Source organism: Mycetomoellerius zeteki, unplaced genomic scaffold (genome assembly GCF_001594055.1).
Source record: "Mycetomoellerius zeteki isolate Tzet28-1 unplaced genomic scaffold, Tzet1.0 scaffold327, whole genome shotgun sequence".
NCBI classification, from domain to species: domain Eukaryota; kingdom Metazoa; phylum Arthropoda; class Insecta; order Hymenoptera; family Formicidae; genus Mycetomoellerius; species Mycetomoellerius zeteki.
Genome location: NW_017257313.1, coordinates 568,080 through 586,232, shown reverse-complemented (window position 1 = coordinate 586,232; position 18,153 = coordinate 568,080). Strand labels below are relative to the sequence as shown.

General features: G+C 36.1%; 1 long non-coding RNA gene across 1 annotated transcript; it reads left to right on the top strand.

Annotated features, from left to right (window-relative positions):
- Positions 1-721: 721 nt before the first annotated feature.
- Positions 722-16,764, top strand: LOC108725138 (uncharacterized). Its single transcript, XR_001936741.1, has 3 exons — positions 722-732; positions 10,506-10,511; positions 16,607-16,764. It is a non-coding gene; the product is annotated as an uncharacterized lncRNA (long non-coding RNA).
- Positions 16,765-18,153: the final 1,389 nt, after the last annotated feature.

Genomic DNA, 18,153 nt, shown 5'->3' with positions numbered 1-18,153 from the left:
ATTCTAATAATAAGATAAGTGAAAAAAGATAAATGTACGTGTTAATTTAATTATAAATTATAAATATTAATTTTATTAAAGAAATATGTTTTTATAATTTGTTTCTGAAGTGTCAAAGTGTTACATTTTTTTGTGTTAATTTTAATATAATGTTTGTTACTTTCTACATAAAGTTACTTATCTTGAGTATTAAATAAGAGTACTAAGCAATATATAGTGGTTTTATTATTCAAAGTAGGTAATTACTAATTTTTTTTCAGTATTAAATTACTATAAAGATAACATATTCATGTTGTTTTAAATTAACACAATATACGCTTGTAAAAATTTGGATAGATCGTTTGAGATCCCGTGAAATATGTTAAACTTAACACAATTTTCCAACTGTGCAATAAAAAATCTTATTTTTCTTTAGCGTGCATTTCTTCGAATTTGTGAATTCGTCAATGGTTAATATAGTGATTTGTCGATTCTTTCACGAGTTATGATTGAATTTTTACAAGCGTATTTCATTAAGATTCTAGCCTCAGGACGAGACCCATGATTCATATAATCTACCTTTGTGTTAGCTCAAAGAAGAGTTCCGAGGACACTTATAGCATAAATAATGATATCTCCCCCTGGTCCGCATTCAACCGTCGCTCCCCAACCAATAAGCAACGCCTCCCTATCATCAAAAGTGACTGACAAGCACTCCGTCAGCATCATATTTCCCAAACATAACGAGATTAAGTCGCATTGTGACGGCACTCAAAGCTAATTTACATTCTAATCCATACACTATTTCCGCCCTATCTTCGAGTCTCTCTCCGTCGTGTTCATCAAATGGTTATTCCCAAATTTTTATTCCCGTAAGAAGCATATGCATATTTTTCAATAATGACGTCTGAGGAACGATTTTCGGAGTATTTACATAAACTGATATTATCTCACCCGAATATGACAGACCATACGGAAGATATAATTTAAATGACAAAGAGTATGAGAGATTTGGGATGAGGGACTGGCTACTCGAACGATTGCCAAGAAATGTAAATGTATGCTGAAAATTTATATGCGATGTGTGCATGACGCTTGTGGCACCTGGTAATGCAGCTCTTTCGCAAGAATGTCTGCACGTTGACAAGGCATCATGCGAAAGAACAGAGAGGGAGAGGGAGAGAGAGAGAGCGAGACTATCAAACGAAAGACCGCGTCAGATGGAATTAGACACGGTTCGGCGGATTAACCGTTTGGCTCGACGCGCCGTTAGAGGATAACAATTTAGAGTAAGCAGAAGTAGATTGACGGTGGCAGCGTTTGCGAAATGTTCGCGCCAGCCGTCATCCCGTATCATATAATCTTGGTAATTATCTCGCTAAAGTTACCCGCGTCATTCAAAGGTGATAAATTCAGCTCGCCTTCACGTATCTAAGCCTACTTTTGATAATTGGTGAATTGTAAATGTATGATATTCCTATGAATAATGATAATAATAGTATTTTCTAAGCTTACACTTATAATGTCATAATTAAATCTTTCTTATAATTATTTATCGAATATTTAAAAACGTCATACTGCACTATATATATTTTATTTGTCTAACTATTTATTTAAAGCAAAAATAAAGTGATTTACGGTAATCGTTCAGTTTTATAAATAATCGTTCTATTTTATACATTTTTCTTCCTTCAGTTTCATGACTTTGGATGGATTGTGTAGTTAATAACTGTATATTTGAACGCACTAATACGTCGCCATGGTCATAGAGTTACACAGTTGGCCCTCATTGTGCCCGGATATACGAGGTAGAGGCAGGGGACACACGAATATCAATGTAAAGCGAGGCGAATCCGGGGCTAGGAGCAATCTCGGCAGTGGATCGACTAGCGGATGACAGGTATCGACCTGGATCAACATCATTTTCCTGTGAAGTGCCACCAGCTCTACTCTGTCTCTCTTCTTCTATGTTCCTGCCTCATTCACTCTCTCACGTATCTTTAGCTAGTCTATAACCTAGGGCGTGTGTGTGTAAACTTGCACGACAGGAGAGAGAGAGAGAGAGAGAGAGAGAGAGAGAGAGGGGGGGGGAGAGGCTGATGAGAGGGACGAAAGGCAGGGGGAGGGAGGGAGAGAATTATTAGCTGGCTACTCTACTCCACTACCTACCGTGTTTCTTGATTACTATCGGCGCAGCTGCGCCCACAATTTGTGTTTCCCGTCAACCGTGCGTAAGAGAGCCGTCCGTCAACGTCGTGCCCATAACGATGCCGTAGTCTGATGCTGAGACGCCGCTGATAACCCGATACAGACACGTATCTGTCATAAGGCTCCTCTCCTAATGTATTCTTTTGTCTACCGATATCATGAGACGTAGATTGTACGAGCTTTAATAGTCTGTTCGTATAAACGGAGGTGGAGACCTGTCTTCGACGGTCAGTGGACAGGCGTTAACAGGCGTGCACATAAGGTAGGTAAATGTCCCAATGACGGAACTAATAAGAAAATATGATCAGTTCTATATTATTATTGATTATTAACTAGTGACGTTACAAAAATTAATATCCACATGAAATTTTTGTCGGTGATCGAAAAATTATAAAAAAACTATATATATATAATAAAAATAAATCTAAAAAAAGGACACTTAAGTAAAATTTTATTTATATATATTACACCATATCGATTGACTAGTAACTTCTAATAAAATTAATTTTTTGAATTAAATTTTCAGTTTACGATCATGCAAGATTTAGATAAATACAGTATAATAAATTTGAAAATATAGACTACGTAAGACTATTTTACGTTAAATGGTAAAAAGATGATTGTTCTGCGTAACTTGAAATGAACAATTTTTTTTGCAATAATTTGGAATAAAAATTACATGTTTTTATTATTTATTTTAATACAAAATATTTAACTTCTTTTTGTATTTTCTTGCTGTTATTGATAGATATCTTAATAATTACAAATATATAGTTGATTTTTTCGATTATATTCAGTTAGGTTAGTTATCATTTATCTTATATAAATTATAATTTCGTTAATTAAACGCGGTTAACGTAAGCGTATCGAATGGCAAATATTGAGCGGATTCGTAGATGATTTACGTGCGCAGGTAGTAATGTTACGACGATCAAGTTGTATGATTTTTCTCCCTTGTATGCAAATTATAATGCAAATTATAGACAAGGCGACGTTATGCAACAACCAGTACAATGTAAGCTTCTTAGAACGAAACATAATTCTATTTTAGCTGCTGGAGAACGCGGAGTCGGTGACACTGTCACATCTGTCTTGCATCTTGCACACCTTTAGGTGTGGCAAATTGTGTTCGATATGTAATAGCGCGATTAAGTCAAATTAAATTTTTTTTCGAGCCTCAGGTGTTATTTACAAATCACTTGAGCATAAATGCAAACTAACTATTATGACGCGACGATAATTCATTTTAAATATTTACACGTGACACATGCCACGTAAGAACAAACGAATAAAAAATACATTGAATGAAACATTACGAATATCATTTATGGTAATTACAAAATGCAGAAATGTCGTAGTTTAAGTTGAGATTTATAGCGACTTCAGAGAGGTGAAGATTCACGAGGGATTTCAGTGTCATTTTATTGTTAAACGATACGTGGTATATTTATTAGTATTATTCTATCATTGCACATATTATAGCCTTGAAGTTACAATTACAGTTATTTTTTTTTAATAATTTAACTTCGTTCTTTTATTTCTGTAATTTAACTCTTGATTATATTTTTTTATAACTAGTAAATAATTTAATAAGTTATTTTTATAGTTATTTTATATCAAACTTGTTTATCAACATATGGTGATCAAAATGAAGTGAACACTGATTATTTCTTAAAATTGTGGAATGTATCTTTATCCCGCAATCACAAGAAATTATCACTGATTATTCACTGAACACTTCATTATAATTGCCTATGACGAATACATGACATTTATAGAATATAATAATCATCACACTCTAATAATATCTGTTAAAAATTAAGTGACTATATTATTGATAATATTACATCGTTTTACATGTTTGTAATTTCCTAAGTCAGTTTTATTTATATTGTTTTCTTTTTCATTTTTTTCATAATATAGTTTAAAATATAAAATAAGGATGCAGCATAAATGTAAAAAAAAGCCGGCATACTTGTCAGTAAGATAGATTATAAGCTAACTTAATCTTTACAGTTTTGCGTTATAATGTCAAATAGCCCTATTGGAGCTGAAGGTAATCGTATTTACAGGAAAATCCTCAAACATGAATTGTCGCATTACATGTTTGCATCTTGCAGAACAGTAGATATAAAATATGCACATAAATCAACAAAAAACATTTTATATCGAAGTGAAAAGATTCCAGAATATCTTATATATATTCACCTATAAGTATTTTGTACAGTAACTCCTGTAAAAAAAAAGAATAAAGATATGTGACATTACTGATTACCGTGTCGGTTTTGGAGCCCATTTTGACAGACGCTCATTTTTGCTTATCTCATGAAAAAGTTAACTATTGCAAAATTGGAAAAAGTATTATAAAAAAAACTGTTATATTATTTGATAGTTGATACTTTCTAGTTTGTATTTATGTTCTATTTTTAGCTCTTGTTTAAGAAATATTATCTAAAAAATATATGATATTGATATCAGTGACTTTTCTTTTTCTATAATAAAACGTGTCTTCATATTCATACTATAATTCCAAGTGTATATCTTAATTGATTATAAATAATATAATGTATAACACTGAATGTTTAGTATAATTACTAAAAAATTCAATAATGTTAAAAATATATAAAATTTTTATATTTAAAATGGCGATACAAAAAATTAAAAAAAAAATAACAGATAAATGACTGAAAAGTAATGACTTATACTTTTTAAATAATTGTAACAGTAATGTGTTACTTTTTAGAATTGGAAACTCGTAATAATAACTGGTTACTTTTTGCAGAACTTGAGAAAAAAACTAACTACTACTTGTAAACTGTAACTTTTTACAAACTTTCTCAATTCTGCATATTACGCAGTTTACATTTTACAAAACTCTGGATTTTGACATTCGCGCTTTTTCTCTCTTTCTTTCTCTTCTCCCCGTTTAATCATAATTTTTGAGGCTATCTGGGCGGGACTGCGAACGTGGTAGAAATGGACCGGCATTCGTTTTGCAGCGGGAGAAAAAGAAGGGAGAGGCAGTTTGAAATTTACCGCCGGCGGACAGAGGAGTGGCTGCATGGCGGGCTGTCAGCTGTTTTCCGAATTCTGTCAATTCTTGTCAGTTGCATCGACCAGTTTAGCATAAAAATGCTGTTACGGTAGATGGTCGGCTTTCGAAGGCTCCGGCCGACACGGTACAAACGTATCGTATATCAAAGCAGGCGGCCATGGACGGGGAAAATAAGAAAGTTTTTGTTCTCTTTATGGTGCCCACGGTCGCCGTGGGCGGTGTCTGATATACGATCGTTGTTCAGCATTTTGTTGACGAAAAAGCTACTGTATCGGCATGCATTTTATCTCGCGGACGCGACGTCTTTGATAATATTTTTAACGCGGTACATATATACAAGAGTAATGGAGAATTTCAGTTCCTTTAAAAAACCTTAAGAGAAATTTGTATCGCATCCATTACGAAATTCGCAACACCTCGGGCATGTCCGAGCGATTATAATAACATGCCGCAGGTGAGCGTTAGATTTAATCGAACACATACATGTATTCCTATTTCAGTTTTCAAAACGCTACATAACGCAAAATGTGGTTTACATTTCCACATAATTCTCAAATCATATTTATAATATGTAATAATAATACTTGATTTTAGAAAGTGTGTGCGTGCGTGTGCGTGTGCGTGTGTGTGTGTGTGTGTATGTGTGAGATATGTACAATACATATATAAAATCATAGCTGATTTATTGGTCAGATGTTTCGTCGGTCAGGTGTTAAACAAGCTGCCATATAAAATTCGGAACGAAATTCATTAAACCGTCCTGAAACCAATATCCATGTACGCTGGGAGTGGCGCAAATTTCAGGGTATGCCGGCTTTGGGCCTATTCCCCGGATGCCTATTTAACTACTGTAGTTAACGTAATATGACATCCGCCGCGGCAAGCGATTACGGTGGAACACGCGATGCAAATTTACGGTATTATCGTAATAAACAGGTTATAAAGGTTGATAGCTTCCTCGTGTATTGAAATTACACCACTGCACCGTGTGGCTTTTACACGTTCGTGTCTCGACCGCGAGTGTGCGTGCGCGTGCATTTCATGTATTTTCGTCTACGTATACGTGCCGTTTCTGCGCGTATGCGTATTTCTGCGTGTATACGAACACGCACGCACACCGACCCACGTCGGACGTATACAAACCGAGTACGTTATTAAGAATGTTAACGTATGCTCGTGACGGGCTGTCAGGAACCCCCTTATCCGGCTGAGCTCGCCTCGGTTGGCAGATATAAATATGCAATAGCGCTTGTCATGCGCAGCGCCTAATAATTGAATGTATAATAAAGAAGGCGTCGCTCGGTGTCATGCTGACAGACAGACTACAGAGAGACTACGAGCGCGAGAGGAACGTGAGCGCAGACAAACGTCGACTGTCAATTTCATTTGCTTCTTCCACCAAGCCGCCTGTCTGCTTATCTCGGACGTCTTTCACGATTGCTCCCGATCATTGGGAGACCGTGGAATCGACGCTTCCTGTTATTTATCAAGCGCGCATTAATTAGGAAATTTTATTTCGATCTACCCACAACCTCGTAATCGTCGAAAGCGACATCGCGATGTTCATTATCTCTCTCTCTCTTTTTTCTGTAAGCATTAGCATATTTTATATCCACCGATATGCTAATGTGATAATAAATATTAATCAATCCAGGAATATTAAATAAGATTTAATATTTTACACTAGGTTGCGTTTTCTCCAAGCAGATATACGTACATTGAAATTCTTTTTTTTCCCCCCCCGAGTCTTAATCTGACATTGCCAATCTAAGAGAGCGTATATAATATATGGCGATGATAAAAATATCGTTCATATGCCATCGGTAGAACGGTAGCCTATCGCACGCCGAAAGAAGAGGGCTGTAAACGGCCGATTCGATATCCATTTGAGACTGAGAGTGCCCTCCACTTCCGTGACAGCTAGGCAAACACCGAACTGACATTTAGAATAGCTTTTATTTATTCTACCTTGTTTATTTAGGCTGCCGGGATCGCGTTACCTGAGAGGCTTTGAGTGGCAACGGGGGGAAGGCTACCGTGTCAGCACCGGACCCATTGTCAAGCATCAACCCATCGCATCGCAGAATACAAGCGCGTGACACGCGGGCGTAACTGTGCGCGCTAATATAAATAAATAAATAAATAAATAAATAAAAAGGAAAATATATGTGTAAATATAGGCGGACGAGGATTATTATCGGGTACTACATTAAAAATAATATTTCGACATAATTTTCCGTTACTATACACTTCGTTGATAGGTGAGAAGTGGCCTCGACTTCGTTAAAAAGCGGACACGTGTACGGTATTTTACAATGCGTTGTTAAGGCCATTAATTTTCTAGCGTGCTCGGCTTTTCCGCGGGAGGCGTAAGGAGAATGTTTCTAGATCACCCGGTGTACTGAATACGGACTGGAGGCGTAATGTATTATACCGGCCGGGCAGGTATATTACAGAGACCCGCAGTTATGCGCGACGGGATATGATTGATGACAAGTCGTTGCCTGTTATGAATATAATATCGATCAATCACGCTATTTACTGGACGAATGCATAGGCCCACTCTATCATCCTCCCCGTATAGTTGCCTGCCTACCTACCTATCTATATCTCTTCCGACGCGACCTGCTTCCATCTAAGCACGGAGCCATTTTTCATTACTCACGGTAACGAATGGTACGAATTGTGTGTACGATTTCTTTATGAGTTCCTCGTTGGCTTATTGATTTTGCAATGATATGCGTCTGTCTTTATCCCGACATTATTCGTTATCAAGATTGTCCTAAATTATGAATAACAGATGCAGCCTGTAAATTATGTACAACAACGACACGAGATGGCGAAATGTTTCTTTTTCTGCCGCTCTCTTTTGACCGATCCGATTCATAACCGGGTGTTATCGTATTATTAATTCTAGTACATTCGTAGCTCGTTTAACGAGCTCTTGTATCAAAACGGAAGTTGATTAAAAATGATTTATGATTGCGGAACTTACGTTTTTATGGAAGGTAACAGAAAGGTGGAACGGAAACCATGGGTTTTTATAACAGAAAAACGATTACCATTCATGCAAGTTTTACATTTCAGCGCGCATTAATTACAGTCTCAAGTGCAGAAATTAACAAAGTGGGTACATTAAGCGACATGATGTATGACATTGGCGGCGAGTCGGAAACTGTTCTCGCTTCTCACGCGAACGGATGGCTTTTATTGGCGAGGCACTCTCTTGAGAGGACAGGAGAGACGATCGCCACAGATTGTCATGAGTAAACATTGTGTTTAAAAACACGCGATCGTCGATTTATCTACTGGAACACATATTATTTTGTATATCGTGTGTCCGACTCGTCATGGCTACGCATAGATAGCACAGAGGATCTAAAGAAATTCCTTTTGAATTCCTTGAATTATAATGTATCCTTTTTCCATCTTTTATTTCTGTTCTAAAAACATTCATAAGAATTCCAAGAGATTTAATTTTTACGTCACCAATTATCTGAGCAATTTTTCAGATACAAAAAAATTCTTTTATAGTCTATAAGAATTTGCAATGAAATCGAAATAATTTTTGATGGTATCCGCATTCCAGCAAACACAAATAGGTATATAACTCTCAGAAGTATTAGATCTCTAAATTAATTTTTACACAGAATTAATAAACGAAATTGTACTGTCAAACTTATTATTTTTATTTCGGAGTCTAATTTTGCGGGCTCATCTTCAAGACATCATTTTGTCATCATTTCATTAGAACATGATTGAAAAATCTTATAATGCCATCGCATTTTATTTTATCTTGTGTGGCTTTTTACTTTCGAGAAGTAGAATTTCGGCGCGTCCATCTGGCGGCGTTGCCGCGTACTGCTAACGATTTTTTCGCATCCATTACGAATAGAAAAAGAACTTCTCTTTTAAAGCAACTCAGATTTAATTTCATAAGAAATTAAAGGGTAGGTATATTTCTATAGAATCCTTTCAAAATACCGGAAAAGAACTCTTTCAGTTGTTGATCTTTCAGTTGTCTCTATAACGATCATCTGTTTCATTTGTTTGGTACATTGACGATCTCTGGCACCTTTCAATGAGGCATTCGGAGATACGGGGAAGGAAAGAAGAGAAGAGAAAGCAGGGGGGGATAAATAAGAGAGACGTTCAATTAATAACGTCTCATTACTTTTCGCGCAAACGCGTGCGTGTCGTCGTGCACTCGGCATATATTTTCATAAGCCGCGAGTTAACGTCGTCGTAAGCGAAGAGATGTCGGCGAGATGTAGGAAGCAAAATTCATATCTCTCCGGCCTGTGTTGCCGTGCGAGTGGAGGGAGGGAAGGAGACGATGTTCAATAACAGGCGAAGCCTCGTTAAACTCTTGATAATAGGGTGATTATTTCTTGTTTCACGAGTCTTTCCGAGCGATTCCCCGGTCTCGCCTCGAGTGCCTCCTCAGCCCGTTCTTTGTAGAGCGCAACGCGTACGGGTACGGGAAAAGGAGGCAACGCTCGTAGAAGGAGGCGTGGCTCGGTGCCGTGCTAACGACTCTCGCAAAATCGTTCCCTCCTGTGCTCAGCGCCATCTTGAAGATCCGACGTGACGTTAAACGAACTATGCCGGAGCAAGGAAGTTCGGAATGAGGCGGTAACGACGAGGCACGCGGTAGGAGTCATTTATCACCGTAGTCGTGCTTAAAGGTACGTAACCTGTCGACAACAATTGAATTTCAGGATTCTTCGATCTCAAGAAACCATGTAAACAAAAGCGTTCCCCTATTATAGTTTACGATTGCGCCCCGCTGGCGCTCTCGACAACTGTTGACTGTCGCTTATGTAGCTTATTAGTTTAACAAAAAAAAAAAAACATAGACAATAGACAGTCTTTAAGACTTTGAAAAACTGACAACAAACATAAAGACTTTTTCTGTCCATTAGCTTCAACGCGTCAGTTACACGAATGACGCGCAACGCGTCCCATTAGTTGTCAAGGATATTTTGACGGCAGATGCAGTGACAGAGAAAAAAGGAAAGAAGAAAAGATAAATTGTGTCTCCTCCGCCAATAAATCATGATTTCAATTTCACGGTAACTCGTAATTCAAATCAGCATTGGCGAGGATAATCTGTAAAATATTTATCTTTTTTCTTTCCCTTTCCCTCTATCCCTCTGCACCGCCATGGCATGGATTTACCGAGAACATGCCAAAAGGTACCTAATGCCTAGTGCTATCTGATGATCGTTTCCGTGCGTTGTCTCGTACCACGGGGACCGAGTACCCGGTCGACTATCGGAAGCTTATATGCATTCTTTTTTCGGCCAACAAAAGGTCGTTAAAAATCCGTTAGATGCGGCTGTCAGATAGGCGCGGCACTAGTGCGGTTACGAGAAGAGCTCTCAAGTTGAGCTCTTTGTGCGTGATTTGAATGCAATCCGAGGGATGGTGGATAGGGTACGGTAGGTAGGCAGGCAGGCAGCGTCGCGGGAGTGTAGGGACGAAGTACAGATTGAAGGGGGAGAGAGACAGAGCGAGAGCGAGCCAACGTGGCAGGGGTTTGGCGGCGCTAATCTCCGATCAGTGTCGAGAGCGTAACGCGATCCGACGCGACGTGACGTGATCCAGACTCGATAGCCAGGCGAATACGAGCCTGACTGCACACAGCCCTGCGCCGCACGGGTGTCGAGAAGGGCGAAGCCGGCGAGGCTTTACAAAGCGTAGTGCTCCAAGTTCGACATGGATGGGTTCACATGACGTATCTTGCCAAATTGGACTACTTATCGCCCGGTATCGCGTTATACATGGTGGTAAGATTAATATACGTCTCGATGGGGTTAGCGAGAGGTAGGGGAGTTTCAAACGTCGACGTGTCGTCGATGATGTTGACTCCCCAACGTTCACGATATTAACGATGACATTCTCTCTCTTTCTCTCTCTCTCTCTTCTCTTATAGATTTTTGTTTTTTTAATTTAGGAATTATAAGAATCAACAGGGTGACAAAAAAGTTTGGTCAAAGTTTTGTATTTATTAAATAATTATAGTAATGTATAAAACAAAATTCTGGAGTATGTTGTTAGTTTTAAACCAAATATCTCTCTCTCTCTCTCTCTCTTATTAAATACCAAAAGTAATAATTAACATGGCTGAACATCTTTCCACGGATAAATTCTCCCAGACAATTAATAGAGTGATTTTCAGTTTACTAACCGATGAAGATTTTTTGGTACAGAATCTTTTTGATATTTGACAACATGTCAACTAAGACTAGAGTTTATTTTTTTTATATACGTTACAATTTAAATAGCAAATTGACGTTCGTCATCATTTAAACGTCAAAATGACAACAAATAACGTCAGTTTGTTACCTGGCAAAGTAATAATTTGATAAACACACAAAATTTTGTAATCGAACTTTTTTGTCACCCTGTACGTGTAAATAGTTAAAATAAATCGCAGCCTATTATGATATCGAATATTAAACATAATATACAGCTGCGATATATTTTGGTTCCCATATCGAAGAAGCTTACACCCATTGGTCGGATTAAAAGTAGCTAATCACGCTCTCGGACCGTATTTTGGAAATGTGCGCACGGCGTGTGTTGTGCAGCGAGCGTCAAGAGTCGCGCCACCCTTGCGTGCAGCCAAGCGCTTGTAATACAAACTCCAATGTAGTATGTAGTACCCACACGATGCTGTCACAAGTGCTCACACGTCATTGTGACATTGTGAGCGCCCACGGGAGTGTGAGGAACCAGTTGTCGAGAGCAACAGCTGCTCGACCCGTAACCCACATACATCACCACACGTCATTGTTCGCAGCGTGCATTATTCGAAACAGGTATAGGGACGCACCTTGGCGTTACGTCACTAGGGGGACACTAGACTTAATGGATATACGTCACCGAGGGGCTAAGGAATGACCGATGGGCGTTGCGCAATCGTATGTGAAACTGGCGAGTCTATTTATCATGATAATTTTTATGTACATACATAATTATTATCGAAAAGGCGAACGAATATCATCGGGACAATTTATCCAACAGTTTCTAAACTGTTTCCTACCGTTTTATACTTCGATAAAAAAGAAAGAAGATACGATTGACGTTGACCGCAGCGCCGCGTTCACGAAATTGCATTATTTATTTCCGGTTTCTATTTGCCGTATGTTCTCGATACAAGATGTATAAGAATGACGAAATAAATACATCACGATATACATCTATCGCATTCTATTTATTACGGTGATTTATATCCTCCGCAAACGTTGTACGAGTCAAATTCCGTGTTCGTTCTCTCTCGGCGAGGCTTTTCGGTAGCGACCGGCGAGAAACGTCAGGTAGATTTGTAGGTGGAAACAAGGCCGTCTGTCACGTGGCGCGGCTTTGACGGGCTGTCGCCGAGGCGAGAGATAAAATGCGTTTCCATTTCCTCGCGCGCGCGCGAGCGCGCGAAGCAACGGTGTGTGCCCCTCGTGCAATTTCAATATGAAACTGTGAATAATGCATGCCGGGGGATTCCGAGCCGCCGACATCGTCACGCAGCTCACATCCTCCCGCGATGTAAAACTGAGATAGATGGAACGCGGTAAGTTTGAATAATGAGCGCCCGTAACGATGATACGACGGCTACTCCCGCGAGCGTCACCTCCTCGGTAGCGTGGCACCGAGAGAGTCCTGGAGTCCTTCGCTGGAAAATCCAACGCGGAGTCGTATAAGTCAGTCTAGCCGACTCATTAGCCAGTCCACTGAAGGCCATTTATCATTCAGAACCCGGCGGAGTATAGTCTTGCCGCGATACATTGTACCTACCACTTGATTCCTCTGCATGCGAAATTTATGTCCCCCATAGTATTCCTTTCCTCGAATGGTCGAAACATCTTTTCGCTCGAAGCTCGGATTGCGTTTCGCGAAATGCGTTTTTCAATTGGTTTTAGATACTGAGTTGCGTACGTGTACTCGAATCGAAGTGATCGTTTGTCTACCTTTACCGTTTAATTGTGAAATAAAATTGCTATTACATTATTTGTGGAGTTTGAAGAGACAACGACGCATACACTAAAAAGTATCGGTGTGGCCTTAACATCATATAATTCTCATTGTGTTGATGTTAATATTAACACGAACGTGATGTGGATTTAATATAATAAGTTTTAAACCCATATATATATGATGACGTTCATATATAAACATCAAAGATTATAAATTCACGCCGACATTTTTTAAAGCGTAGAATTTATAAGGTAAACGTCGTAATAACTAAATGTATTTATTGATTGAAAAATCAACAATATGTTTATTACTATTAAAGTATTTGTCAATAACAGTAAGAAAATACCCAGATAGACAGATGCGCATAAATTTTACTGCAACTTTACGTTGTATTCGATCATCAAATCCGTAATAGGTGAGGCGATTGTGACCCCAAATATTGTAGTCATATTTAGTAAATCAGAAAATGAAATACTATGACGCAAATATGATGTAAATATGACAAACAAAAATCTGATTCTTAGTGTCTCATATTTACATCATATTTGCACATCATGATATTTCGTTTTCTGATTTACTAAATGCTGCTGCAATATTTCGGATCTTAATCGGCTCATCTATGAAGCATTGGATGATTGTAAGATAAACGTGAAGTTGCTGTAAAGTATATGTACATTTGTCTACTGAGTATATTTTAACGAAAAAAAAATTTAATTATAATTTAATTTGTTTTTATTTTTTTTAGATTTTATTTTTTATTTTCGGAATAATTATTAAGTTTATTAATTATTTTTCTGTACATACAAATTCTTATAATTATATAACGCAATTATAAATATTCTTGAAAACGCATGGAGTATCGACGGGATTTGAACCTACAATCTTTGGGGTGGTAGCCTACCTACGCTAACGCTGAGCTAATCGCACGCTTGTCTGAACACTTATAAATTTGACATATATTGGATTTTATTTTGTCATTCGTACTGATCATATATGTAATATGCATGTTTATATACGGGGTGTCTGATCAAGGTTATTGGAGGTTGTACCTCTTATTTTCATTTTTACGTAGAAATGAATTTTTGTGCAAAAATGAAAATAAGAAAAACAACCTCCAATGACCTTGATCTTGACAAATTTATCCAGGAACAAAGTTATCCATGATTCTGAACAACAAAAGGTTTTAGCCGTCCATCGGACACCTTGGGTAATGCCGACGGTACTGTAATTTTCAAGCCTTTATAATTCGAAAAGTATATACTTAATGAAAATGAATTTAATTATAGTGTTTTGGAAAGCTCTCGAGGTTAGCTACAAGAATATGTAATAAAAAATAGGGATTCTACTTAAGAAAAAAAACATTAATGACCTTAACTTGATTTTGACAAGGTCACTCAAGGTCAAGTCCACATTTCCATCATGTGTCCCTCTTCAAACCATGCAACTTTCGATGGAAAAATCAACGCCACACTGCGTGATTTCTGTGGACTTTCGCGCGAATTTTTCATAATCGACATGTTTATTTAAACTTTATAGTATATTTATCTTACTTTATGCGGCATGAAATAAGTAAAAGTTTACAAATCATTTATGCTTACTATGACATCACATCAGGATTACGAATTCTTTCAACAAAATTCGGTATATCAAAATCGACATTTGTTTACCCAAATTTTACAGTATATTTATCTTACTTTATGCGGCATGAAATGAAGAAAAATTTAAAAATTATTTAAGCTTTCTATAGCATCACATGATAATTGCAAATGTGCATCATTATACGATGTATTTCATTTAATTATGTATGATGTAAATATTTCATATAGCAATATCGTAAAACGAATATTATAGATCTGAAGATATATTTTCATACATATGTTTTTGTAATTCTATAACAAAAAATTTAATCATTCAAATAACCTAAATTTTATATTTTCCTTAATATAAACGTTTTCGCTTTTATAATGTCATAAATGATTATAAAATTGTTCTAAATTTTCAGTAAATTAATTTGTGCATATCGTGATCGTCATACAAGTCTATCTGGGTAGTAAATTACATAAAAAGAAGTCAAATATTTTGACTGCTACATGAATGAAAGAAGAAACGCCAATTACGGTCAAACTTAAATGTTGGAATAATAAAGCTTTTCAAATTGACGATTCAGTTTAAAAAATTTGTGAGATTATTATTATTATTTCAATTTGATTGCGTTGCAAGTCTGAAAGTAACTGGCGCGCAGTCATATATCTAAAGTAAATGTATTTAAAATAAATTTTATATATAGAATCATTTTATTTTCTAACATCTATAATTTGACTGTAGTTGGTTTCTTCTTACTTGATTTTAATATTTTGTATTAAAATAAATAATAAAAATATATAATTGAATATAAAAATTCCTATATTTAGTCAAAGTAGGATCTTAGTGCTTAAATATTTCTATTTGAAATTTCAGTCTTGAAACGCAATTCTAACGGAACTAGAACAGTAATATCATAAATTAAGTTAAGGGGATCCTATAAAGGCGTCCTGTTTTACCACGATTACGTTTTAGCAGAAATCTCCGAATTGGCTTCATGGATTGCAAAATTTTTTTTACAGAATTAAAGAACGCATAAAAAGAAATCCAGGAAAACATGATTTCACGAGAAAACGATTTCATCGGAAAAAAAATTCACTTTTTCTGGCACTTAAAACTGTCACTTGAGATTAACATTTGCTTGATATAAAAGTTTTACAGCTTGTTGATTGAAAATAAGCATCTAGCGGGATTCAGCTTACTTGAACAAACATTACTGAGTTTGTAGAATTAAGATTCAACGCGTAGATAAAAATATTTCTCCTAAAACATAATTACGTGCTTTGCAAGGACTCGGAATAAAATTCCAACGTCAAGAGCCGAAATTCCATGTAGTAGTAGTTGCGCAGTCTTGCGATAGATAGTGCTGGCATATGTTAGATAAGGATAGATGTATGCGTTTGAATGAAACAGAACGATATAATATAATGTAAGAAATGAATCAAAGATGTCACTATTATGGAATTTGGAATTAAAAAAGTCTGCACTATCGATCTTGATCAAGTTCGGTTTAGGATTCCCTTAACAAGCAATTTAGTTATATTGATGCTCATAGGAATTTTAAATTGATTTTAATATCTTTTTTGCATTCCGTGCGAGCGTCCTAAGCTTTTAAGACTACCGGTGGATATCTATTGTTAGTAATATTCTTCACAATAATTCATATACATGGAAGTACGTATTTAAAATATGGAAGTATGAATTCGATATATTTATATTTCACTTTTATGCTCGGAAATCAGTGTACAACGACTTTAATGTGCACTAATGCACACAAATATGTCTAATCAAATTCGTTAATGGTAGGGAATAGAAGTAACTCGTTACTTGTAACGAAGTTACAGTTGCAAGTTACTTTTTGGTAACTTTACTGGTAACTGTGTTACTTTTTTTGATAACTGTAACGGTTGATGAAGTTACATGTTTTTGGTAACAGTAACGAAATTTACAGTTAGTTTCATCGTTACTTTGCACCCGATTGGACACGATACGACACAAACCATTCACACTGTAAACAAATTTCGTAAATTTATACATATAATAGATGTAAAAATTATATAATTTGTCCTGTAAATATAAAACATCGTGCAATTTTACAGAAATTATGTAATTCCACAAAAATTATGTAAATTTGCTTTTATTGTGTAAATATATATCTTATTTTATATAGAAAATTACACTGTTAAATCTATAGTGCCAAATTTAACCTAACGTGAATCGCCAATCACAGCGGATGGGCCTAGGGGCTTTCTAGTCTCAAGCGCTATGCAACGTGTATGTGCACTGTTAAATCTATAGTGTCAAATTTAACTTAACGTGAATCACCACTGCTCCTACTCAATCATATCGTTATTTTATACTAAAACAATAGTTATATTTGACACTATACAGTGTCAAATTGACACTATATAATGTCAAATTGACACTATATAGTGTCATATATAACTATCGTTTTAATAAAAAATAACGATATATTTAGTAGGAGCAGTGGCGACTCACGTTAGGTTAAATTTGACACTATAGATTTAATAGTGTACGTAAATAGCAGGATATTTTAAATATTTTCTATAATTATCCAAATTTTAGTATTATTACTTAATATAACAATAAATTTTCGCATATTGCTGTTAAATGTATAATAGTATATAGTGCGAAATGTATTATTATATTATTGTTCCTATAACTACACACTGTTAAATCTATAGTGTCAAATTTAATCTAACGTGAGTCGTCACTGCTCCTACTAAATATATCGTTATTTTTTACCAAAACGATAGTTAAATTTGACACTATATCGTGTCAATTTAACACTATATAGTGTTAAATTGACACTGTATAGTGTCAATTATAACCATTGTTTTAGTATAAAATAATGATATAATTGAGTAGGAGCAGTGGCGACTCACGTTAAGTTAAATTTGACACTATAGATTTAACAGTGCACATACACGTTGCATAGCGCTTGAGACTAGAAAGCCCTTAGGCCCATCCGCTGTGATTGGCAATCGTCGATTTTAAAAAAAGTAACGAAAAGTTACTTTCTCAGGTAACGATAACTGTATGAGTTACTTTTAAAAATCGGTAACGAATAACCGTAACTTGTTACTTTTAAAAAGTAACTTTCCATTCCTTGGTTGTATTCCTTGGTCATAATGGTGTCTACATTTTCAATTTTTTTAAAACATTGTATTATACTTATTTAAATATGTAGTATGTTTTTTCTGATAGTAAAAAATTGAAAATTAAATTAATAATTAATAAAATTAGTAATCAATAATAATATAGAATTGATCATATCTTCTTAGTTTAGTCATTAGGACTTTTATTTTATTACCTAAAAAAATATATTGACA